The following is a 26,577-nucleotide window of genomic DNA, read 5'->3' as shown; positions in this document are numbered from 1 at the left end:
AGAGGGTGACCCCGAGGGGCTGGGCGAAAGCCTGTTTGGATGTAATGGGGGTTGAACCTGAAGGCACTGTCTGGGAGGAGTTGACTTTTGTCTTGGAAGCAGTGGGGATACATTGACAGCGTGCATGCTTGTAAGCAGCAAAGTCTTTTTGCTTTTCGTGAAGATTCTTCTGGCTGCTGAATGGAGCAGCCTGTGAAGGAGAAGGGGTCACAAGGCCAGATGAGTTAGGGCAGTGCCTCATGTCAGTGGTGGAGGCAGAGAGAATGGGGCCAGGTTAAGAGATGCTCAGAAGAGAGAACTGGTTAGACTTGGGCACTGTATGCATACTGGTAGGTAGAGGGCTGTATTCTGGAACGTTCTCTGTATGTATAGCTTGCTGCTGGTTTATGCTTAGAGCTGCTGGAAAGATGGAAATTGTAGCTTCCGTCCTGTCCCCTCCAAAGCTGCAGGAGGCTGTCAAGCCTCGTGCACGTCCACCTGAATGACTCAGGTGAGACCTCAAATCCCGTTGGGGTAGGGTTTGGGGACAACCATCCTCCTCGTTGCCTTTAGGAGCAGACTCATCAAATACAGCGTATTTTCCTACCATGATAGCCTTTATAAGACAGGGCTTAGCACCAACAGACTGTCTCAGATTAGAGTGTAGAGGTGTGTGGCGATCTGGAGACAGCCTCAGACTTGGTGGCTTGGAGGATTGTGTGATTTGGAATAATTGCCTGTAGTTATTATAGAAGCAAGCCCAGCAGGTGGGAAAGGTGTTGTGATACAGTAGGGAGCGGCGAGGCTGAAGCTTTCAGGAATCACTTCTCAGCAGTCGTATGGGACATGTAACAGATTGTATGACCGTCATGCCGTTCTGTCCACTGGAAAGTTCGCTAGGCCAGCGGCCAGCAGTGTTTTGAGAAAGCTGGTCATGGAGGCATGTGCCTGGTCTGTACTGACATTCTAGACCGCTCAGAGGAAACCAGTGTTGAGCACAAGCCCACGCTCTGTACAGACCATGGAGTGGACTCTTTCCTAGGCAAGTGTCCTGGTGACAGCCAAGAAGTTGCCTTGAAGCCAAGGCTGTCCAAGGTGACACTGATTCAGCCTTGCCAAGGTAACTGTACCAAAGACTTAGCATGATAGATGACAACCTAGAAATTCAAAGCCATTTTAATGAACTAGTGTGCCGGGACAAAGCCAAGGTGGGACATAAAAGGCTCTAAGTGAAGTCTTTTAGCTTTACCAAGATGGTACAAGCTCAAGGTGACGGATAAGTAGACATTAATGTGAAATAAGTGCAGATTTGACCATCCACAAGCGTCAGCTCAAAGGTGATATGCCCCTGAACTGTGCTGCTGTCGAGTGTTTGTGCAGGGTGCCTTGTCCAGCGGGGTGAGCGAGGCTCGTGCCGTCCGCACCGCCCAGGTCACACTCGAGGACAGTGGGGCAGCCTGAGGACTACGGTGGGTGCTTATCTCGAGAAGAGAAGCCATGGGATGGAATGACTTGCCTTCGCATGGTCGGACGCTGTTGCAAGGAGAGCACGTCATCTGTTCTGCTTCCGAGAACGGAACTTGGTCCCAAAGTTATGATCAGAGAAGATGACACAGGCAGCGTGTAATGTGGGGGAAAAGCAGCAGCACATATGTGGGAGACATCAGCCAGTGTTTCTGCGACATGGAGGTGAAGGCCAGGGTGCAGGAAAGTCCGGGCAGAGATCAAGGGAAGAATCAAAGTGGATGGGTCCCGGAGAACATGGCACACGCCCACTGGAGGCTCTGGGGCTGACTCGGGAATGGAGGTGTGGGGCGGATCCTGAAGATTTTTTCTTCATGTGTGATGCTGTGATGTACAATTAGGACAGCCCCGCCCCTCGCCTTTCTTCCCTCTTTTCCCCTTATCCCAGGCTGGTCATCCTGCCTGTACTCAGAGTGCTGATTACAAGCATAGGTCACTGTGCCTGCAGGACTGGAGCTGAGCCCAGAATCTGCTACATGCTAGGCAAGCGCTCTAGCACCTGAGTTATATTCCCAGTCCAATGAGTTCATTTTTTTAAAAAGGTAATTTTCTTCCCTTTGGTCATCAGAGACCTTCAAAGGGACGCACCCAGAGAGAAAGCACATCCAGATTGGCTGTCAGACCAAATGCCAGGACTGTTTAACCAGCTAGGGAGCTGTTCTTGGAGAAGCCAACTGTAGATCCTGCATTTGTGAGGTAGTTTTCTCTCACTTCTTTCTTTTAAACCAAACAGATGGGGCAGATTTCATTCTCTTATGTTTTTCTTTTCATAAATATTTTCTAAATCACTTCCTTAGCTCCCAATAAAGAAGAAACAAGATCAAGTAAATAATCAGCTTCACATTGATGGGTAGCATGCTTGGGAAGTGTGTTCACTTCTGTAGAAATCGTTCTGTCTGTGGCTACATTGCTCTTAACATGTGTTCCTCCTGGTGTAACTATCAGTGGGCTATTCCTCTGTGGATCACCCTGGTCTCCCCTTGTACATTTCAAGCAACCCCCCCCAATTAGGATCCTGATTTTTAACACCCAATGACTCCCTCTTGTTTTATTTTCAATCCCAGTATGCATGAGCATTATCAACATTGTTGGTCTCTACTCCTCTGGACACACTTCATCAGCTTGAGTAGAACGCTTGTGTGCAGCTTCACTTAGCCTTAGTGTTATGGGCCTACTAGTTTTCATAGTTAAATGGACAACCACGTATTCACCCTGTAGAACACGTCACAATCTGTAATATGGATAGATTCTTTTGCCACAGTTTATGCTCCAACCTGGGGTCCCCACTGCCTATTTGTTGTTAAATTCACATATGTTAAGATCTCTTTCTGTACTGTGGGACTCTGAGTTTGGCAAGCTCACACTGCTAGTACATATGCGTTACAGTCACGTGTGGGGCAATCTCTCCACCTTGAAAGTTCTCTGTGCTTCACAATTTATACCCCAGATCCTCTCCTCGAACAATGGCGGTCACTCATATTTTTCTGTCTCTATAATTTTGCCTCTTTTACAGTTTTCAGACTGACATTTCTCTCCACTCACCATGTGCATCTAATACGGGTTCCCCAGTGCTGTGACAACCGCTCCTTGAGCCGTTGACACAAGGGCACAGGTGCTTAACTGGGATCACAGGGTTGCAGTGGCCTCTGGCTGGTTATCGTGGTTATCCAAGGGACCACGGTACGCCATTTGGGGCAGACATACATTTTCACTTTTCTTCAGTAAAACAGAAATTATAGCTGCTGTTTTCAGCAGGAGACTGACTAACTAGACTAAGTAGAGACTCACTACGTGAGTCACTTGGGTCAGGAGAACCGTAAGTTCCCTCTGTGGATTTTCTCTTAGCTTCCAGGTAAACTGATGAGACAGGTAACTTTCTGTCTCAGTGGGCAGCACTGTCAACCCATTTCAGTGAAATCTGTGAGCCTCCTTGCTTTCTTAGGCCTTGGGAGTGATGTGGGAAGTGGAAGGATTTGAGTGATGTCCTCTTCTAGAGCCAATGCTGAGCACATTAGCACACCCAGAAGTCTCTTGAGGAGAAGGGGAGGAGGGAGAATAGTGTATGGCTGTTAGTGCGGTAGGACAGCAGAGGGTCAAGGATGCATGTCATCCTGGCCCTTGGTCCTGAGCAAATGTTTCCCCCTTTGACTAACAATACATTCCAAATTTCACCTACAAGTTGCGAGTGCATCTTCCTTAGCTGAGAGGAATTTTTGTAAACTGCACATCTCTTGCTGGTGGGATGACCTGGTAGTGCTTGGTTTTCACCAGGACGACTGACTGCTTTTGGGAGGAAGTTGCGCATCCCTTTGATTAATCCCTGGTGAGACTGATCTACCCTGCCAATAGCTCCTCTGCATCCTTGCCCACTGTTTGTCTTATGGTCTGAGCTGCTCGGTGTTGTCTTCACCATTTTCCTTCCTTCTGCTCTTCATTCCATCTTCTCTTAGGCTGTGACCGTTTCTTCTCCAGCTATGAGCAGTGTTACCTTTGCAGTGTGAAGAGAACAGGGGAGTTAAAGTGGAAGACAGGGATGGGGAGGCTGAAAGGCTATCTTGGGAGGTGAAGCTGGAGAGTGAGGGCCTGCCTCAGGCCAAAGACTGGGAGAAGAGGAGAGTAGACTCTGGATACAGAGGCCTTTATGGGCTAAGAGTTTGTGAAAGTATTCACTTATTCACTCCCTTGTTCAGCGGCTATCCACCGAGCTTGGGGCTTTGCTGAGTGACTGTCCCTGATGCAAGCTGAGGTACATTAATCACTCCCTCAGAGGGAGGTGCCCCTCCCCTCCCAAGGCTCCCAGGGCCTCCATTGGGTCATCCCCACGTATTTACGATATTCAGATGCCGTCTCTTCCACATGGAAGAGAGTGGGCTCTCGTAGCCTTAGCGTCAAGTTCTTTATCCTCTAAAGAAGATACTCTCTAGCTGCTGGGATGGAGCTTCCTCCTGCTAGGGTGCCTGCCTAGCATGCACAAGGCCCCGGGTTAAATCTCCAGCACTGAAAAGAGCAAAACTTAACTTTAAAAAGTAGTTGGGGTTTAGTTCCAAGCACTGCAAAAGATAAAGATAATAAATACCATATCTTATGTATAAGAAAAAAAAGGTAGTTGGGCTGGGGATATAGCTTGGTTGGCAGAATGCTTCTGTAGTATGTGCAAAACCCTGGGCTTGGTTCTTAGCATTGGACAAACTAGGCACGGCAAGGGACTCCTGCAGTCCCACACCCCCTTAGTAGGAGGTAGGAGGATCGGAAGGTAAGAGGTAGAGGTGGGAGGATCCAAAGTTCAAGGTCATTTCTGCTATCTAGTGACTCAAGGCCATCCTGGGCAGCAGGAGACCCTGTCTCAAAATAAAAAATGTGTGTTTCTTAGGCCTTGATGCAAAATACCCATTCAAAGTCTGAAAGGCCTTAGACAAGTGTATTCTTTGTGGCCCTGCTATTGAAGATGCTCCCATTGCTTCGGGTCCCTTGCTTCTTTCTGTGCAAACATGGGAACAGCGTTTCCATGACTCACCCTCGGCTCTGAGGCTGTGCCCTGTGGACCACCCTGGCTGCTGTAGCTTGGACACTATTCCCCCCAGTCCTTCAGCGTTCGGTCAGCAGAACCTTCGCTTTCTCCTTAATCACAGTGCTGTTGGGTCCTCACTCGCCTGCTAATTGATGTTCCCCAGCAGACACTGCGAGTTTCTGTAGTGTGCCTTTCTGCCAATGTAGGAATCCCCTACTTGGTGAGGAGTCAGTAGCAAACAGCCCTGGACATCAAAGCTATGCTGTGTTGTGAGCTGGGAAGATAGCTCAGTTGATTAGCCATTTGCCTTACGAACACAAAGGCTAGCACAAGGACCGAGTTCAATCCCAAGTCAAATAAAGCCAACAAAACTAAACAAACAACAGAATCCGCAAAGCTGGGCATGGTCAGGTGAGCTTGTGATGTAGTGTTGGAGAGGCAGAGACCGAGGAATGGCACCAGAGGTTAATCTCTGGCAGCCATACTCACAACCACACATGTGCGCATGCACTCATACATATGAGCATATGAACAATTACAATACACACACATGTGAGGCATACTTTTGGATCTAGGTGGGCTTGGACCAGGCTGTCCTGGGGGTGACTCTCACCCTCCTCTGGGGACTATAGGTTCAGAAAGGCATGTGATGTTGGCAGAGAGGCAGGGGTAGACGTAGAAGAAGGAATGTATGCTTTCCAAATATGTGTTTGCATTTAGTTTAAGACTTTTTTCTTTTACCAGTATTAACTTCAGAAGACCAAGAATAGCCCCGTGTCTTTTTTCTCTTGTACAAAATAGATAACTTAGGAAATACAGAGTGTCCACTATGCAGAATTAGATGTTGTATCATTAGAGAAAGAACACATGAGAATGTGTTTGCAGAGAGAATTCTGCATGTGCATAGATGGCAAAGTGTGAATCCATCCTGGTGGCTCTGAGTGTGGCGTTAAGGTGCGCTGGGAGGTGCTAACATACAGCCTGTGTGGGAGTTTCATTCTGTCAGAAGTGCCTGGTGAACTCATTTAGTTCAATTTATTTGCATCTTTTTAAAACCTGATGGTTCAGACTCATGCCCAGTGATCCAAGCAGAAAAAAGAGAAGTGTCCTGAATGGTATGTGCTAAACAGCAGTTCCATGGGCTTCTGAGTTTATGGAAGGTTTTGACTTATGTTCTTTGTTGGCATTCTCCCAGCAATTGTGTAAGGAGAGAAGGGAGGGATATTCCAGCTTTCATCAAACCTAGAAGCTGAGAAGTCAAGGCTTACTCATATAATTGGCAGCAGAGCAGTTTGGGTGGACCTTTCTACAGTCTTGCATGTTTGCCTTTATGGACTGAAAGTTTATTCTAAGAGTATAAAATCAGAGATATCTCCAACCACCCACAGTCAATTACTGACTACAGCATAATATTTAGTGGGAAATAAGTGTAGAGCTTCTTTAAGAGGGAATTGGCAAAGTAGAGAATTTTCTTGTGAAGAAATAATGCTTAGAAATGTCTAACATTCATTGTCACCAACACCAAATCCAGAACTCATCTTCTGGAAAAGCAGCATCTCCAAGACCAATGTAGTTGGGGAAATAATGGGTCAATGGTGGGAGTCACAGATGCAAGGCAGGAGAGTGAGGGAACAAGGCAGGGCAGCTCAGGGAGGGAGTATTGTGCTTTTTTTCTGGGTGACACTTTTTTATCCATTTGTGTCCTGGTTTTCCTTTCCTTGGTGGCTGGTAGATATCTTCCATGTTGAAAGGGAAAGAAGTGTGTCCTAATCACTGTTTTATTGCTGTGAAGAGACACCATGAGCAAGGTAATTCTTATTAAAGAAAGCATTTAACTGGGTCCTTGTTTAGTTTCAGAAGTTTAATCCTTTATCATTACGAAGGGGAGCATGGAGCAGGATGGCACACATGGTACTGGGGCAATAGCTGAGAGCTACATTCTGATCCAGAGAGGGAGGGAGGGAAGAAGAGAGAGAGGGAAGGAGGGAGAGACAGAGAGAGAGAGAGAGAGAGAGAGAGAGAGAGAGAGAGAGAGAGAGAGAGGACTTGGACTTAGTATGGGCTTTTGAAACACATTTCTTCCAAGAAGGCCACACCCCCTAATCCTTCTAATTCTTCAAATAGTGCTAGCTTAGTGCTAGTGACTAAGCATTTGAATATATGAGACAACGGGGGCCATTCTTATTCAAACCACCATTAAGAAGGGACTAGGCCCTTCTAGTCAAACTAGGCCAAACTATCTCTGTGTAAGTAAGTCAAACAAGCATGTGCCTAGTGCAGAGCTAAGTGGGATCCGAAAGCAGCTGAAAACACATGTAGAGAGAGATGCCATGCCTTCTCATTTCATTCAAGACATATAGCAGACACCTGCAAACCCAATGAAGAGGTGATGTTTCCAGCAGAAGTAGTCCTCAGGTCCTGGGCAATCATTATCATTGCTTTACTTTGGTTTGCTTCTTTTTAAAATGATATTTTATGTGTATATATGTATATACCACGTGAGTGGTTGGTGCTCACAGAGTCCAGAAGAGGGCACCAGATCACTTGAAACTATAGTTACAGACAGTTATCAGCTGCTATGTAGGGACTGGGACTTGAAACTGCTGGGTCATCTGGAAGGGCAGTGAGTGCTTTTTCTTAACTATTGAGCCACCTTTATAGCTCTATTTTGTTCCTTTTTTGATACAGAATCTTAATATGTGCTTTACATTTACCTGGAGATCACTCTGTAGTCTAGCCTGGCCTCAAAGTCATGATCCCCTCTCTCCCCTCAGTCTCATCTTCCTGAACTTGGTTACAGGTGAGTACGGTTCATAACTGGAAAGAGAAAGGAAGGCTAGAGGGCTTCTAATGTTTTCTTCCAGCTTCATAATTGTGAGAAGTCAGAGGATGTTCACTATGCCAGAATCCAAAGTGTAGGTTATGGGGTGTGTGTGTGTGTGTGTGTGTGTGTGTGTGTGTGTGTGTGTGTACATGCAAGAAAGCGGATAGAAATCCAAGCACCACCAGGAGGCTGTCTCTGGGAGATGGACAATGCTTTAATTTTTTTCTGATTTGTACATTTTATTGACTTTATAATACAAAATATTCCCAATAATGCCTTTTATAAACAGGTCTAGAAAGACTGAATGGCATGTCATTTGTATCATTCCAGGATGGCTTTGCTACTCTTGAAGTTTTACATCTTTTTGAATATGAACTTTGTTTTAACTTGGTTGATAGGGGAACTAGAGAGAGGTTCCTATCACAAAGAAATCTAACCTCATCCTTCTTATCAGTCGGTTAGTTAGGATATGATTTCCCCCTACATAAATAGTTTAGTACAGATCAAGCAAAGAGTATCATTTGTTACTGGGCTACTTAAATCGTTGGATGTAGGCCAGATGTGGGAGCACAAATCTGTCACCACAGTGTTTGAAGTTAGAGGTGGGAAGACTGGGGTTCAAGACCAGCCTCTGCTATGTGGTGAGTTTGAGGTTACAGGAGACCCTGCCTCAATTAGACTGTCCCTCCTTAAAAAATACAAAAATATAGATCTAGAAAATGAATCATAAGGACTTATTAGTTTATAATGTAATCTTTAGTGATGTGCTGAACCAAGAGTTTAAATAGATTTATTTACTCATTCTATATCGTGTTTCTGAGCATGGGGCATGTAGACTGGAAACATAAGCCTGACCGCAGCCTCAGGAACCAAACTGACCTTTATTGGCACCTGCAGCTGGTTCTTGTGCATACTACAGTGTGAGCAGTGCTGTGCTGTTGTGGGGTGAGGGTCTGGTGATGCAAGCCCTCGGGGCTCCTGAAGGATTCCGTCACCATCTCCCATGAACATAAGGGTCGTGGAATAAGTAACGCCTAGAGCCAACACCACTTTCCCTTTTCCACAGGGGGCAAGTTTGTCCAGTATGGCCAAAAGCCCAGCGTGACAGGTAGTTTGGGTTCTGGAAATCATGTCAGAGAATCCATGAAAGCCCCACCTCAGCAACTGGCCTTTCCATCCATTAGACTTCATCCAGTCTCATATTTGATACAGGTCTCCTCTCTATAGCTCTGGGATGCTCTCCAGCTGAAGTACTCTGAGTCTTATGTTCTGATTCTGCAGCGTGGCACCTACCTCTGCAGTGTTTTTGATATTCAAAGTTCTTCATCCAGTATTTTTTTTAACTTTTATTTGAAAGTCTGAATTTACAGAATAAACTTAAAAATGCTTTCATTTCCCAAAGGAATCACTTAGTAAATGTCCCTTTGAAAACACTATTCTCTTTCAGGAAATTATCTGATGACAAAAGTAAAGAACCAAACACTACTCAAAATACCTCTATCAGTGCCACACTTGGGAGAGCAGACCCTGCACCCCATCTGAACAGTAAACCCCAGGAGAGCAGGCCCTGCACCCCATCTGGGCAGTAAACCCCAGGAGAGGAGGCCCTGCACCCCATCTGAACAGTAAACCCCAGGAGAGCAGGCCCTGCACCCCATCTGGGCAGTAAACCCCAGGAGAGGAGGCCCTGCACCCCATGGGCAGTAAACCCCAGGAGAGCAGGCCCTGCACCCCATCTGAACAGTAAACCCCAGGAGAGCAGGCCCTGCACCTCGTCTGAGCAGCACAGTAGAGCCAACTCTGTTGGTGGAGATGTGGATGAGCCAGCCCGGAGGTTGTGAGGGTGGGAGAGCTGTCTCCACTACTCATCTGTCATGTGGCAGCATGGGTTGGGGAGAGATGCCCCCTTCCTGCCCATCAGTGCCTGAGGCAGGTCAGAGACCTGGTCCTGGGGTCATTAAACCTGAAGGTGTGGGTGTGGGAGAATTGACCCTGAGGACATGGAAGCAGGGGAACTGGCCCTGACCCTTGCTCATCACTGCAAGGGTTGACCTTGACAAGGCTATTCAGGAGGACTCACCCTGGTGATGAGGACAGGGGAGTGCTGCTGGGCTGACCAACTCTGCCACTACCCTGGCCCAGAACCAGGGTTATGAGTTGGCCCACCCTAACATCCACTCCATCTGTGATCTGCTGGAGCTTGTGACGGGGCTGGTCCTGAAGATCCAAAGCTGCAGGATTTCTGCAACACAGGGCAACAACAGGATAACCAGGAGGAAGTCTACTGAGGGCCCAGCATCAATAGTGTAGCAGAAATCAGAGGCGGTGAACCAGACCAATGACTCTGTGATGAACACTTGAAGTAAAGTTATACGGATAAAAGGGTTTGCTGTGTGGCTCACTGTGTCACAGCTTCCATAAGATTGAGTTTTCTTTCTTTCTTTTCTCTTAAATTTTATTTTATTTTATTTTGGGGTGGGGGATATTGCAAGAACAGAGGGTGAATATGAAGGAATGGGGAAATGAGATGGAGATGCAAGATGTGAAAGATGCAAAGAATAAATAAAAACAAAAGTGAAAACAAAGAAAAACAAACAAAGCACCACTACTTAGAATAGATGCAGGAGGTCCCATGTCACATCCTGAAGCATACAGTGCCAGAGACCACTTTGCTAATGCCTGCCTGTGTTCTAAAAGAAAAAAAATCTGATAGATACTCTGAATTGAGTTAAATTTTTTTGAATTATGTAAAGACTGTGTAATTAAAAACTTGAAACCAAGGGAATTACTTAAAGTAAAAGGCTTGGTTTTCTTTTTTAAAGAATTATTTATTTATTTATTTATTTATTTATTAATTATTAAAATTTTCCCCCTCCTCCTCTCCTCCCACTTCCCTCCCCTCCCCTCTCCCCACTCCTTTTCCCCCTCCTTCTCCAGGCCAAAGAGCAGTCAGGGTTTCCTACCCTATGGGAAGTCCAAGGTCCTCCCCACTCCCCCCAGGTCCAGGAAGTGAGCATCCAAACAAACAAGGCTCCCACAAAGCCCGTCCATGCAGTAGAATCAAAGCCCAGCGCCATTGTCCTTGACTTTTCAGTCAAACTCCACCATCAGCCACATTCAGAGAGTCTGGTTTGATCACATGCTCCATCAGTCCCATTCCAACTGGCCTTGGTGATCTCCCATTAGATCTGTCCCACCGTCTTCAGTGAGTGAATGCACCTCTCGCAGTCCTGACTTCCTTGCTCATGTTTTCCCTCCTTCTGCTCTTCATTAGGACCTTAGGAGCTCAGTCCAGTGCTCCAATGTGGGTTTCTGTCTCTATCTCCATCCATCACCAGATGAAGGTTCTACGGTGATATGCAAGATATTCATCAGTGTGGCTATAGGAGAAGGCCAGTTCAGGAACCCTTTCCTCTGCTGCTCAAGGAACAAGCTGGGGACATCTCCTTGGACACCTGGGAACCCCTCTAGAGTCAAGTCTCTTGCCAACCCTAAAATGGCTCTCTTAATTAAGATATCTACTTCCCTGCTCCCATATCCAACCTTCCTCCATCCCAACCATTCCATTCCCTCAAGCTCTTCCCATCCTTCCCTTCTCCCTTCTCTCCCCCCATCTCCCCTTCGCCCCACCTCACCCCCACCCCCATGCTCCCAACCCCTGCCCGGCAATTTTGTCAACTTTCAATATCCAGGAGGATAACTATATGTTTTTCTTTAGGTTCACCTTCTTATTTAGCTTCTCTAGGATTATGAATTATAGGCTCAATGTCCTTTATTTATGGCTAGAATCCACTTATGAGTGAGTACATACCATATTCCTCTTTTTGGGTCTAGGTTACCTCACTCAGTAAAGTGTTTTCTATTTCCATCCATTTGCATGCAAAATTCAAGATGTCATTGTTTTTTACCGCTGAGTAGAACTCTAAAGTTTACATGTGCCACCCTTTCAATAGAAGAATGGATAAAGGCTTGGTTTCTTATTCCTTAAAGCAAAACCACAGAGTTTTCTGGTGATGTTGGTGTCCAGATCTCAGCTGCCTCCTGAAGCATGATGATCTTCTTGGTCAGCTTGAGAATTCAAAGCCATATTTGCTGGCATAATTGTCTTCTGTTTGAGGAAGTGATTGGAATTTTCATAATAGCCAGGCTACTTCAGGTGTCCTTATCTGAGTCCTCTGAGTCTGGCCAGCACCTTAGTTGGGATCCAGCAAGTTTTGAGAAGAATGGCCCAAGTGTCTGATGTTTCAGAGACCCAGGTCCCTAGGCTGTGTGTGCCTGTCTATGTGTGCCTGTCTGTGCATGTCTGTCCAAGTGTGCCTGTCCATTTGGGTCCTTGCTGGGGCCTCTGCCCTCATAAGCTGGCTATGTAGATAGTAAAGTCAAAGAGATGACTCAGGATAGGGGGTGACTCATCAAGGTATTGACTTTGCTTGTCCTGCTTCTTGGTTTCTTCTCAAATGGCCAATTCTTTCCTTTCCCAGTCCAGAATGAGTCTCAAGAAGGACTTTTTATTCCTCAGAATAAAGGTTATTACTTACTGTTCTTTCAAATGTCCCCTAATATTCTAGTTGTTTGGAGATCAGTCTTTCGCTGACCTGGCCTAGGATTTAGTCTTAGAGGCAGGAACATTTTGGGCAGGGAATGGTAGGCTCATCCCTTGAGCCCCTACCATGGCATGTCTTGCACACATTCTTACTGTGCTCACTGGCAGGTAGGGTCAGGGTTCTTCCTTTGATTGAGCAAAAGTTGCAGCTACTCACCATGGCTCTTTAGCTAATAGGGAATGGGAAGTTGCAGGATGTGGGAGTATGGGGAATCTTGAGGGCATGAATGTCATCTGGGCTGTGGAAATGGAATTTCCTCCTCTGTGTAGGAATGGGTTAGTCTGTCTCAGTGGCTGCCTGACCTTCATATGGAGAAGTGAGGTAGGAAGTAAGCACAGGCCCCACAGGCCTCTCAGCCCTGCCAAGGACCCACCAGGCCAAGGAGCCACCAGTTTGGTGCTAGGAGTGGCCTTCTCCTCCTTTGAAATTTCAGCCACAAATTTTGTCTGAGTCTTGGGTGGAAAGAGCTGGTGTTCTGACTCACAAGCATGAAGATGTCTGAGCTCCCAGACAGGAGAAGCTGGGTTCCTGGGCTTTAAATATCACCTTTCATGGATCTTCAAGAGCAGGGGCCTGTGATATAGACGCATATCCACTTCCGTCCTTGCCTGGAGGTCTAGCCTGATACAACGCATCCTTATTTTAATAGGAACATTTGTAAATGTGTGGGTGTGAGAATTCTGAGAACATTTTGGTCCTAGTAGCCTGGACCTCTTACTCTGATAATGCTAAGATTAGGCTTGGTAACACCCAGGCAGCAGTCCCTGCTTGAGGCTTGGCTGGACCACTGCTCTTAGCTCCTATGGGCATCACAACTCATTCTTTTCAAGGTGCCAGAGGGTGTGGGTGCTCACAGCAGATGCAGGGCTGTCATGGGATCCAGGTCACTCCCTTCCTAGCTAGAGCAATGAAGTGAGGTGATTTTAATCTTCACATCTTTATTCCTTTTCTTTCTATGTCTTACAGTTCCTAGGATAGAAGTTTCTTTTTTTCTTTTTATTTGTTAAAAATTTCCACCTCCTCCCCACCTCCCTTTCCCCTCCCTCTTCCCACCTCCCCCTCCCTCTCTAGTCCTAAGAGCAGTCAGGGTTCCCTGTCCCGTGGGAAGTCCAAGGTCCTCTCCCCTCCATCCAGGTCTATAAAGGTAAGCATCCAAACAAAACAGGCTCCTACAAAGTCAGTCCATGCAGTAGAATAAAAACCCAGTGCCATTGTCCTTGGCTTCTCAGTCAGCCTTCATTGCCAGCCATGTTCAGAGTGTCCATCACGTGCTCCATCACTCCCAGTCCAACTGGCCTTGGTGAGTCCCACCGTCTCAGTGGGTGGATGCACCCCTCGTGATCCTGACTTCCTTGCTCATGTTCTCCCTCCTGCTGCTCCTCATTAGGACCTTGGGAGCTAAATCCAGTGCTCCAATGCGGGTCTCTGCCTCTATCTCCATCCATCACCAGATGAAGGTTCTATGGTGATATGCAAGATATAGAATAAAAATTTCTTAGTGCCAGCCCTGGAATCCTCAGCTTTTCTAGTAGGAGGAAAAGGGGTGGTCTTGATGGGCATTAAGAATTTCTATTGACTGTGTCTGTGTTGAAGGGTCTTCTGCAGGTGTTGGTAGGGGTTTTTCCGGGCTTGAGCATAGTTACTGTATCATCATCATCATCATCATCATCATCATTTCAAAGCTTTAGAGTGACACACAGCAGTCCCACATGCTGACTTACTGTGATGGATGACAGGTGTAGTGATGCACAGTGTAGTCTCTGAGTGCAGAGATCACCAAGAACCACCAGAGACACTGCAGCAGGGGCTGGTAGGGCTTACCTGCACTACCAGTCTGTCGGATTGTAAGTCTGTGTGTGTTCCTCAAAAAAGGCTGAGCAGCATTGTCACATATGACCCAGGAATGATAGCACCTCCCATCCCTCACTTGAGCAGAGGGAGGAGCATAGGATTTTCTAACAGACCAAGGACAGACAACATTCCAGTGATGTTACCCCTGACCAGGGAGATGCTCTCCTCCTCTTCCTTACCAGTGATGCTACCCCTGACCAGGAAGATGCTCTCCTCCTCTTCCTTACCAGTGATGCTACCCCTGACCAGGGAGATGCTCTCCTCCTCCTCCTCCTCCTCCTCCTCCTCCTCCTCCTCTTCCTTCTGAGAAAGGTTTCTCTGTAGCTTTGGTGCCTGTCCTGGAACTAGCTCTTGTAGACCAGGCTAGCCTCAAATTTACAGAGATCCGCCTGCCTCTGCCTCCCAAGTGCTGGAATTAAAAGCATGCACCACCACCGCCCGACCTCATCTTCCTTCTTACCAGTGATGCTTCCCCTGACAAGGATGCTTTCCTCCTCTTCCTTCTTTTCCTCCTTTTCTTTATCCTCCTCTTCTTTTCTTCATGGGGTTTTATGTAACCCAGTTTGGCTTCAAGTTCATCAGGTTGCCTGTCGGGGTCCCACATTGTCCAGTCTCAATGGGGTTCTCACATTCCAAGGTAGGGGCATGAAGATTAGAAATTTTAGGCAGGAGGAACAGAAATAAGAAAGAAAAGGAACAGAGACACAGAATAGGACTGGAAGGGTAATTCAGTGGATACTGAATTTGCCCATGTTTGTTTTCCATATGTTTATATACTCCAATCCAAAAAGGGGAGAAGGCAAGAGACTGCTTTAACATGATACAAAGAACAAACAGAGTAATTACCTCTTCAATACCTGAAGCATCACATAGCTATACCCTGAGTTAAGCATTCTGTTGTTTAGGCAGACTATACAAGACAACATCTTAGGCCAAGCATCCTGTAGGCAACCACTCCCTGGGTCAAGCCTCCTGTCATATCCTTGAAGGAGCAGGAATAGGCCTGAACTCTGACTTGTGGTCAAGGTGGAAGGGACCCACTTCTGTGGGTCCCCACAGTAGCCAAGGGTGACCAGGAATTTATGATCCTCCTGCTGCCAACTCCCAGGAGCATGGATTACAGGCATGTGCCACTACCTGCCCACTTTTATGTGGTACTGGGAATTGAACCCAGGGCTTCACTAGACAAGCACTCTACCAACTGAGCTATATACTCAGCCTAAAATGTCCCTAGTGGGTGTCTGACTGAAGCCCCAATCTTTTGGAGCTAAACCCCAGGAACTAGCATTCATTAACAGATACCAGCATGCTGAATGAGTCAGGGTGCATGGGTTTCTTTGTGCTCATTCATGCCATCAAATGCAGGCTCTTATTGTATGGGTTCCATAGGCTTCTGTGGATGTTTAACTCATAATTCAGAATGTCTTGTGTGTTCCTGTGTGTCTTAGTTACTTTTCTATTTCTTTGATAAAACACCATGGCCTAGTGTTTAACCGGCTTATAGTTTCAGGGGTTAGAGTCCATGGATCAAAAGCATGATGTCAGGAGCAGTTGAGAGTCACAGCTTGATCCATTAGTAGGAGGCAGAACAAGAGCGAGAGAGAGAGAGAGAGAGAGAGAGAGAGAGAGAGAGAGAGAGAGAACTGGGGTGGCTGGAGGCTTTTAAAACCTCAAATCACACCTCCAGTGGTATACCTCCAACAAGGCCACACCTCCTAATCCTTTCCAAACAGTTCCACAAACTGGAAACCAAATAGTCAAGCATATGTGCCTGTGGAGGTCATTCTCACTCAGTCTACCACAGTGTGGCTGTCAGGAATAATACCTTAGCTATGGCCTCTACCTCCTTTCACAGAAGCTACCTCCCTCCTCTTACTAGCCGGGGTCAGTCTGAAACCATATCAGCTCCTAGCTTCTGGAATTAGAGGGTTTGCCCCCTCGAATGGAAAACTCATTGTTGAAATGGAAGAGGCATGACTGAACATGGTCCAGTCAGGGTTCCTGCTGCCTGGGACTCTGAGGCTCGGGAGCTGTGCCGCCCTCAGGGAGGTCCTGGGACCTGACTGATGGAGGAGCACTAAGTTTCTCATGGTCCTTAACTGGACCTGCCCCTTCCAGGTAAATCTAACGGCAAAAGGGCATTGGAGAGAAAGAACAACTGTTGCCAAGGTTATAGACCCACACAGTGCAGAACCAGGGGCTTTGACTGCCTGCCAGGGAGCCTCTTTGCTACCTGAGAGGTGACTTCCTTATGAGTCAGATCACCTGTTCAGCCTGTGTCCTGAATCCCCAGGCTGTGAGCACCAGAGGGCGAGAACATTTTCCCCCAGGAGCGGTTCTCTGCTAGAGCATATAACACTGAGTCCTATGTGTGAGCAGGCAGGTGTGCTTGGTTCTGGAGAAGCTGGGAAGAACTGGCAGGGTTTAGGAGAGAATAAGCGTACAGAACGGGCTGAAGCTGAGGATATCCATTTATACAGAAGCCAGTTGAGCGGCTAAAGGATTTATGAACTGACTGTGCATTAGGAGTGATTGGGGATTGGTGGGGCCATTGCAGAAGTATCCTACAGTAGTGACATGCCACCATGGGAGAGGAGTCCTGAAGCTCAGGACCCAGTTTATGGAATAGCTTGGAATGCAGACTTCTGTGGGACAGGCCTGTTGATTGTGGGCTGCCTTTCTGAATATCTCAAGGCTGACTTCAGACCTATGTAGGGTGCACATTGACATAGCTTTTAGATGACTTCTGTGTAGATGCCTGAGAACCAGGAAAGCATCTTCAGAAAATGTAGAGTAGTTCAGATTAATGAGAATAAACAAAACACACTCCAGGTTGACATCAAACACCAAAAGATCAGGCTGACCCACCTCCAATCCAGAGATGGATGCATAATGTGGAGTCCCTTGAATCAGAGCTGATGGGCTCTATCCCTCAGGTGGATTTATCATCTTTTGTGTTTCTTCAGAGTCAGCTTTCAACAGCGCTTTACTGCATTGAGAATAGGCTCAGTGAAGTGGCTGAGAGACAGGTTTAACCTTACCACGTGCCTGTCTGCTAATGGATTCTGGCACCTTCACAGATTCTGGCCCATGCTGCTCCTGCCAGGTGAGGGGCAGCTCAAAGAGGACCAAGTTGCAGAGAGGGAGGAGGGACTGCCATAGAGGACTGCGAAAGGGAAACACGGATAGAAAATGGATGCATGAGAGTACTTTGTTATGTGTGCATGGTTACCATTGGGAAAACAGTGATACACTCATTATTAACTCATGCTACGTGATCCACACACCAGATGGGGTTTGTTAAGTTTTATTTGGCTACAATACTAAATGATTTCAAAGAATTATCAGTTCCCACTTATGAAAATTTGGTAAGAGCACTCTTAGATTCTAAGAATCCCCAGCTGCTCTGTAGGAGACCCAGGACCATCCATTCTGCTCACATGACATGCCTGAGTGGGAAAATATTTTATTATCTTGCTGAGAGAATGCAGCTTTACATCCATATATTTCTAATGCTCTTTGGTTGAAAAAAACTTTCACGACTGTATGTGATTGTGGGTTTGCATAATTCTCAGAGCTTTTGCCAAAATAGAGAGCAGGAAGGTAGTTAATTCGGCCCCCTCTCCACAAGAGGGATGATCCCTGAATCTGAAGTCCTTTTTCTCCGCCAAGGTCATAGGGCCCAGAACTGGGAAGCAGCTGTGCAGATGAGTGCATACTGGTAAGTGTTACTCATGGACAAAGACCACGTGGTTGAGGCTACACAAGCAGTCATGGCCAGGTATCCTGTCTACCAGGGAGGTTGTGACTTTTATTTGCTTCTTTACTATAAAAAGGTAGAACTCTCTTAGAAGTTAGGATGGGAGAACGACACTGGTCCCGAAGAAATAGGTCAATTTTGCTTTTAAAACAACAACAGAAAGGTACCAGGGAGATGACTAAGGATGGTTTTTCATTTTGAAGAAAGCACAGGTAATTAGAATTAAAGCTAAGATGATCAGTACACATATGTGTACATGCATAGATGTATATGTTTGTACATACATGAATATACACATGGATTAGTGCACACATATGTGTGTGCATGTTTGTGTGCATGTGTGGATTCACATAAATATGCATGTGTGTGAGTATAATGTGTGCATATATATATGTGACTTCTTGTGTCTATGTGTGTGTTGACATAAGTGTATTTCCACATATATATGTATAAACATATGTGTATGTATGTGCATATGAATGTGGATGTATATATAAGAGTGTGAACAAATATATGTTTATGTGAATGTCCATGTGGGAGTGTACATGAATGCATACATTGCTTATTTAAGTGTGCATGTATATACACATATATGAATGTGCATGTGGTTGTGCACCAATATGTACACATGTATAGCCACATGCACACATCCATATGGTGTGTGTTGAAGTATGGGAGCCTAGTGGACAAGTAGAAAGAATTCTCTGAGCTCCATGCCCTGCTCTAGGGTAGTCAGCTGAAGGAGCCGTTTGAGAATTTTTGAAATGTCACATATTTTCATGGAAGAGTGGACAATATGTTAAAACTAAGGAGTTATAGGTGTGTGTGTGTGTGTGTGTGTGTGTGTGTGTGTGTGTATGTGTGTGTGTGTGTGTGTGTGTGTGTGTGTGTGTGACTCATGTGGGTGTTCTCTGTGGATCAGCTGCTTGCCTCAGTTGACATTTGACTTTAGGTGTAGATCATTTGTGAGCTGCTGGTTGGTGGCCTGTGTTCATCTGAGGGCCTGTTCATCTGTTCATCTGTGTTCATCTGTTCATCTGGCCACGTGTCCCTGAACACGGCTGGGTGGAACACACTGGAGCAGCTAAGTCTCCGACTCCAGGGCGGGACACCAGCCTCTACTGTGATACTCCTTATCTCTGGATGACCTACCATGATAGTCAATGTTCTTAAGTCCTTCCGCCCGCCCCATTGCTGGGTCTCACTGTGAACCCCTGGCTGTCCTAGAACTCACTTTGTAGATCAGGCTGGCCTCGAACTCAGACATCTAACTCTGTCTACTGAGTGCCACCATGCCCTGTCCTAAATCCTTTCTATAGATGAGAAACATGAAGCTAAATGAGGTGACCTTCCTCAAGGTACACAGCCTGCGTGTGGCACAGCTGCCCATCAAACCTAGACCTGCCTTTGGTCATACAGTTATCATCAACTCTGCTCACGTTCAAGGACAGGGCCAGTAATTCTACTACTAGCTTATGTGACCTCAGAAACTCTCTTAACTTCCATTTCTTATATTTACAGAATTGTGACTAAAAATGCGTTCTCGGCTGTTGGAGCAGGTCCAGTCTCATCCTGAGTGCTCTCTACTCTGTAACTAACAGCCTCTATCTCTTCACAGGCTTCATGTGAATGGAGAGGGTAAAATTACTACGAAAAACACTTAAGAGCAGGTGATTCCTGCAATCAGAGAGACCGGGGCTCATGTGGCAGGAAAGTTAGAGGTGACGCTGGAATGTTTGTCTACACGTTTACACATGAGCTAGAGGTGGTGCTGGAATGTTTGTCTACACGTTTACAGACATGAGGAATAACAAAAGCAGTTTCTCACTATTGAAGAGTGAAAGCAGGTGGGAAGGAGGGAAACAGAATAAACTTTCTCTAGACTGAAACCAAGTGCTCAGTGTGCACTCACTGCTTCCTCTGCGCCGAGAAAGATAGAGATGAAATGAATATGGAGGTACACAGAGGCTCACACACAAATCAGCTAGCTGTAGCCATTGAGAGGCTCTGAGCAGTAACATGCTGCAGAAATGAGTTTTGACTCATCTCAGTTTCTAAAAACTACTTTTGACCAAAGGACCTAAAGATCCTTGGAGAAAAATTAAACTCTAGGAAGAGACAGAGAATGCAGCGTAGGAGCTCAGCAGCTAGGGTACTGGAAGCGCACCAGCTTCCATTCCCAAACTTGCATACTGCCTCACAACTATTTGTAACTCTGGTCCTAAGGGACCTGATGCCCTAATTTGGCCTCTGCAGGTACTCTATATGTATGGTACACAGACAGACATCTGGGCAAACACTCACACACACATAAAATAAAAACAATCTTAAAATAATTAAAGGGTGAAAGACTGGCCAAGACAAAACTGAACAAGCAGCAGAGCGAAAGTGTGAAAGGACTGGTGACAAGTGGCTGTGGAGACCTGCTGCTCGAGACCGTGGGGCAGGGGTGTGGCTCGCTTGCACTCAGGAGGCAGAGGCATAAGAATTATCACAAATCCAATACCAGCCGGGTCTACATAATAAGTTTCTGGTCACCTTGGGATAGATAATGAGAACCTGTTTCAAAAAAAAAAACCAAGAACAATAACAACAAACCAATAAAACAAATGAAAAGAGACCTGGGGAGACACGGTTGGGGAGACACGGTTGGGGAGACACAGTTGGGGTGAGATTTCAGAGTGCTGACGAGTGGGATCACAGGCAGGACAGCATCAGAACAAATGTGTCATCTGTTGGAAATGTACAACAAACTCAACAAAGAGGGAGAAAAGGACTGGGCTGAGAAAGAAGTGTTTTGTCTTCCCAACTTTATGACTTTCAAATAAAAAACGGCATACCTCATTTAATATCTCAAGAGAGTAGTAGGAGTCAGTCCTAGGTGTTCTTGGACACAGGACTGCTCGGAGAAAAGATCTAAGATGAGCACAGAACCAAGCTGGACTGTATCTATTCAATGGATGATTAGACTAACAGGGTATTTTTTCTTTGTTTGAGAAAGGTTTTTTCACTGTTTAGCCCTGGCTGTCCTGAAACTCACTCTGTAGACCAGGCTGGCCTCAAACTCACAGAGATCCACCTGCCTCTGCTTCCCGAGTGCTGAGATTAAAGTGTGCACCACCACCGCTGAGCATGACAGCTCATCTTTAATCACAATCACAGTCATCCTCAATCTTCAGTTCACAGGCCATGTTCATTTCAGACATCATAGGAACCCGTCACATAGAACACTGGCTGGCCAGAGACCGAAAACTCTCCAGGGCTAGTGTCCCATACCTCTCCTCTTGAAGAGTCCTTACTCAGAGAAGAAGGTGATAAGTGAGGTGCAGCCACCAAAGAAGTAGCACCGGTGGCTGCCGCTGAGGGAGCTCGTCATTCCCAGAACGTCAGTTGCAACTGGGGTCACTCATGGGATGGGCCACCGCACAGAAGATACTATGTCAGAGCTCCTGCTACGAACCAGTCTCTCAGGGTAAGAATACCTCTGCTTGAATGCCTCCATTTCAGCTGCGGTTAAAACGTGAGAACCAAAGGTGGGCAGCCTGGCCTCATTCCCTCCTACTGCACCTTCCAGGATTGGAGGATCCGGGGGTGGGTGCGAGGGTCGGGTGTAGTGAACCTTCAGCCTTACCACAGCAGAGGCCCCTGTAACACAACAAAGAAGTATTACAGACAGCATGGGACTATTCAACAAAGGCTGGCAGTATCTTGCTTCTGTTTATGACAAGAGTCCAAAAGTTCTTGCCACAAGCTTACCATCATGTGAAGACAATGGATCAAACATGGCAAGCAGAGACTCTGACTGCGAGGGAGAAGAGGTCAGCTGGTGGGCACCTACAACAAGACCAACCATAAGATGAAGCCAGATGCAGACAGCACATCCCATATTGAAGAAGGCACTGGTACTCTTCCACAGTTTTTCTCTCTTGATTAATTAGAACCTCAGAAGCTTGCCAGAAATAAATGAAACATCTAAATACCAAATTCTGATTACCCCACAAGATAGTGGTGGTGCCTGACAGGGAGGGAGAGGCAGGCAGATCTCTGAATTCAAGGCCAGCGTGGTCTACAGAGTGAGTTCCAGGACAGCCAGGGCTACACAAAGAAATCCTGTCTCAAAAACAACAACAACAACACAAAAAAACACAAACAAACAAACAAGAAGCAAAATAATTCTAATCACCCTACATTTTAATCTGCATGTAAGGATTCGTGCTACATTTAGAGGGTAGACAAATGTGAGTGTTACTACAGCTAGTGTGAAGAGCATAACCATGAGACAGCAACCATATTTTTCCTAATGGCTCATGCCCTCAGAGACTAACTTCCACGACCAATACAATCAAACAATACTATCCAATCAAGAGGTGATTAAAGAACTGTGAATTTTGAAAATATAATACTGCTTTCAGCAAATGACTTAATTTTAAAAACTTCTAACTTCAAACTGCTGAGACCGGCTTGAGCCAGTCGGAACCAGTTTGAGCCGGCTTGAACAAGTTGGGACCCGTCAGAACCGGTTTGAACCAGTCAAACCAGTTCGAGCCGGCTTGAACCGGTTGGGACCGGTTGGAACCAGTTTGAACCAGTCAAACCAGTTTGAGCCAGCTTGGGCCTGAACCAGCTCAAATCAGCTCAGACAGGTTCAGACCAGTTCAAACTGCTTCCGACCAGTTTCTACTGGATCAAACTTGGTCAGACAGGTTCAAACCGGCTCAGACCGGTTCTGACGGGTTCAAACCGGCTCAAACCCTTTCCGACTGGTTCAGACTGGTTCCGACTGGTTCAAATCATCTCAGACCAGTTCAGACCGGTTGTGACCAGTTCAGACTGGTTCAGACCGGTTCCGACCGGTTCAAACCGGCTCACACCCGTTCCGACCTGTGTCTGGTATTTACAATGAAATATATCTTCATTGATTTTAGGGCATATAGCGATGCACATAAAGTAACAGGTAATTAGCCCTCTGTGACTTGTGGTTTGAGATAAGTGTCCTCTGAGCCTCTGGGAATGCCTCTTTGAACTCTTGCTCTTCCATTTCCTTCTGGCAGATCTTCCTGAGGCACAGGCTCATTAGGCTCCCACAATGCCTCTAGCTGGGCAGATGCTAGGGCCAGGCTGCCTTGTGTAGCTGAATCTTACAGGAGAATGTCATGCCCGTTTTGTTCCATCAGTTCTAATTGTCTGGTGTGATTCAGGCAGATACAGGAAGCCTATGCTTTTCCTAGAGTGTTCTGGCATCTGCCATCTCACGTGACATAGAACTCTGTGGGGAAGCCCTTAACTGAGCTGTGTGTCTGCACTTGTGCCTGCTACCCTGCCTTTGTCTCAGTCTTCCTGTAGACACTGATGAGGGTTGTGGTGGTGCTCACCAGAGCTGCATACCAATGGCCACGGCCAGGGCATGAAACAGTGCTGTATACCCACAGCCACAGCCAGGGTGTGGAACAGCGATGTATGCCTATAGCCGTGGTCAGGGTATGGAACAGTGCCGTATGCCCACGGCCATGGTCAGGGTGTGGACCAGCACCATATACCCACGGCCATGACCGTGGTGTGGAACAGTGCCATTTGCCAACTTCTGGAACCAGGGTGCGGAGCAGGGTGTGGAGCAGTGGCACATGACTGCCCTAGCCTGTCTTCCAGCTTAAGGTGCCCTTGCACTTCTGTACCCTGGGAGGAGACAGGTATCAATCAGACTGATGGGAGCCTCCCACAGTTCATTTCTGCTGACGTCACTGAGGGGAAAATCGGCAGTCAGATAGGAGCAGTTCAGAAACTGACAAACCTGGCCTTAATTTTCCTGTTTACAGTGCTGAGATCAGAGAAGCCACTTGACCACAGTAGGGCATGGGATTTATGTGAGTCAACATGATGCCTAGGCCTACAGCTCTGAGATGTCCCCTGTATGGGTACTGGGTATGCCCCAGTACCCTTAAAAGGCTTGCAGCCACAGCTGCCCTTCCTTAAAATACCGCTTGAATTCAATGCGTATAGATGAGGGGATGGCCCTGGTGTCGTGAGGCTGTAGGTCGTTGGGAGTGGAGGTACAGATGAAGCAGAGCTGCTTCAGGGCTAAAGGTATGACACAGATGTGCTAAAATGTGCTTTAGAGGTGAAAATACATAATCTGTAAGATTATACCATTATTTTGAAGAAATGGCATCTCTTAGGGTAGAGGCTGCTATGGTTGAGCTTGCTAGTCTCAAGTGCACACGGAGTAGGATGAATAAGTGACTGTGTGGGCCCAGCTCCCCTGCATGTGACCCAGAGTCCTCTTAAGACAAGTAACCTGCCAGCCATGACTTTCTCCTCTGGCAGGTCAATGGAGCGACCCTAAGGATGAAAGCAGGCCACTGGCTTTGGGAATTGCAGATCTGTGTGTCCTTTGTGAGCCTGGTTCTGTGTCTTGCTCCACCTATGCTTGCTAAATGCCATTGGTTCCTGCAGCTATCAGTAATTGTATCAGCTCATGTGGGAAGGAGTTAATGGTTCAGTCATTTTGAAATGAGTAATTTCCTCTCAGTTTATCAGTTTTCTTGCACTCATTCGCTTACTTAGATGTAAGGGCAGCCATGGAAGAATGGACAGAAGATGCAAAGAAGGACCCAAGAGTCTCACTCCTGAGAGGATGATGCACCCTTTAGTTGATAATCATTGCACACTGTGGCAGGTCCCATGTGGTGTATGGACGGACTCACTTGCCTGGCCTGTGGGGAGGATACCACGGGGGACTTTTGAATGGGTATTGGTAGATGCATAGGAGTTTGACTGCTAGAGAAACAGCCACGAAGGCATTAGGCTTTGTTGTTGAAAGATATGCATGTTCAGAGCACACCAGCTTTTGTGGGCTCCTATCACTGCACTGGTACAGGTGTGAATATAGGATTGTATCCCTAAGAGGAGGCACTCATCTAAGTATAGATAGAGGCCTCTCTCATGGCCCACCCTTGACCCTGCCTAGATGATGTCCATTCCTTCTTTGTGTTCAAGGTGGCTTGGCACATTGTAAGATAGCAGCCAGCTGCCTACTCCCTACTGGGTGAGAACATTTACCATTGGCTCATCTTCCTATTTAATGAGAGGTTATCAAGGTCTCTTTCAGCTACAGGGAGAGGGTCGCCACCTGTGTGTGTTCTCTTTAGGTGCAGGTCCCTTCTTCTGTCACTCTTCATGTCTTCTGTTTCCTCTTTTGTCATTGCCCATGGTGGTCACTGACATTGCAGAAGCCTCTCTATAGCATGTAGCACAGCTGTAGAGAGCATGGGGCAGATGCCAGCATCCATCCTGTGTGCACAGCTGTAGAGAGAGCATGGGGCAGATGCCAGCATCCATCCTGTGTGCACAGCTGTAGAGAGAGCATGGGGCAGATGCCAGCATCCATCCTGTGTGCACAGCTGTAGAGAGAGCATGGGGCAGATGCCAGCATCCATCCTGTGTGCACAGCTGTAGAGAGAGCATGGGGCAGATGCCAGCATCCATCCTGTGTGCACAGCTGTAGAGAGAGCATGGGGCAGATGCCAGCATCCATCCTGTGTGCACAGCTGTAGAGAGAGCATGGGGCAGATGCCAGCATCCATCCTGTGTGCACAGCTGTAGAGAGAGCATGGGGCAGGTGCCAGCATCCATCCTGTGTGCACAGCTGTAGAGAGAGCATGGGGCAGATGCCAGCATCCATCCTGTGTGCACAGTTGTAGAGCATGGGGCAGGTGCCAGCATCCATCCTGTGTGCACAGCTGTAGAGCATGGGGCAGGTGCCAGCATCCATCCTGTGTGCACAGCTGTAGAGAGAGCATGGGGCAGATGCCAGCATCCATCCTGTGTGCACAGCTGTAGAGAGAGCATGGGGCAGATGCCAGCATCCATCCTGTGTGCACAGCTGTAGAGAGAGCATGGGGCAGATGCCAGCATCCATCCTGTGTGCACAGCTGTAGAGAGAGCATGGGGCAGATGCCAGCATCCATCCTGTGTGCACAGCTGTAGAGAGAGCATGGGGCAGGTGCCAGCATCCATCCTGTGTGCACAGCTGTAGAGCATGGGGCAGGTGCCAGCATCCATCCTGTGTGCACAGCTGTAGAGAGAGCATGGGGCAGGTGCCAGCATCCATCCTGTGTGCACAGCTGTAGAGAGAGCATGGGGCAGGTGCCAGCATCCATCCTGTGTGCACAGCTGTAGAGAGAGCATGGGGCAGGTGCCAGCATCCATCCTGTGTGCACAGCTGTAGAGAGAGCATGGGGCAGGTGCCAGCATCCATCCTGTGTGCACAACTGTAGAGCATGGGGCAGGTGCCAGCATCCATCCTGTGTGCACAGCTGTAGAGAGAGCATGGGGCAGATGCCAGCATCCATCCTGTGTGCACAACTGTAGAGCATGGGGCAGATGCCAGCATCCATCCTGTGTGCACAGCTGTAGAGAGAGCATGGGGCAGGTGCCAGCATCCATCCTGTGTACACAACTGTAGAGCATGGGGCAGATGCCAGCATCCATCCTGTGTGCACAACTGTAGAGCATGGGGCAGATGCCAGCA

At 47.1% G+C, this 26,577-nt stretch overlaps 1 protein-coding gene across 2 annotated transcripts in view; it reads left to right on the top strand.

Annotated features, from left to right (window-relative positions):
• The window catches only part of Ptprn2 (protein tyrosine phosphatase receptor type N2), a 733,386-nt gene that overhangs the window by 51,151 nt on the left and 655,658 nt on the right, over positions 1-26,577 (top strand). The gene's annotated exons all lie outside the window — the stretch shown is intronic.

The sequence above is a fragment of the Myodes glareolus genome, chromosome 11 (assembly GCF_982192425.1).
Source record: "Myodes glareolus chromosome 11, mMyoGla1.1, whole genome shotgun sequence".
Lineage (NCBI taxonomy): Eukaryota > Metazoa > Chordata > Mammalia > Rodentia > Cricetidae > Myodes > Myodes glareolus.
Note: the sequence above shows the minus strand (reverse complement) of the source record. Positions and strands in the feature narration are given on the sequence as shown.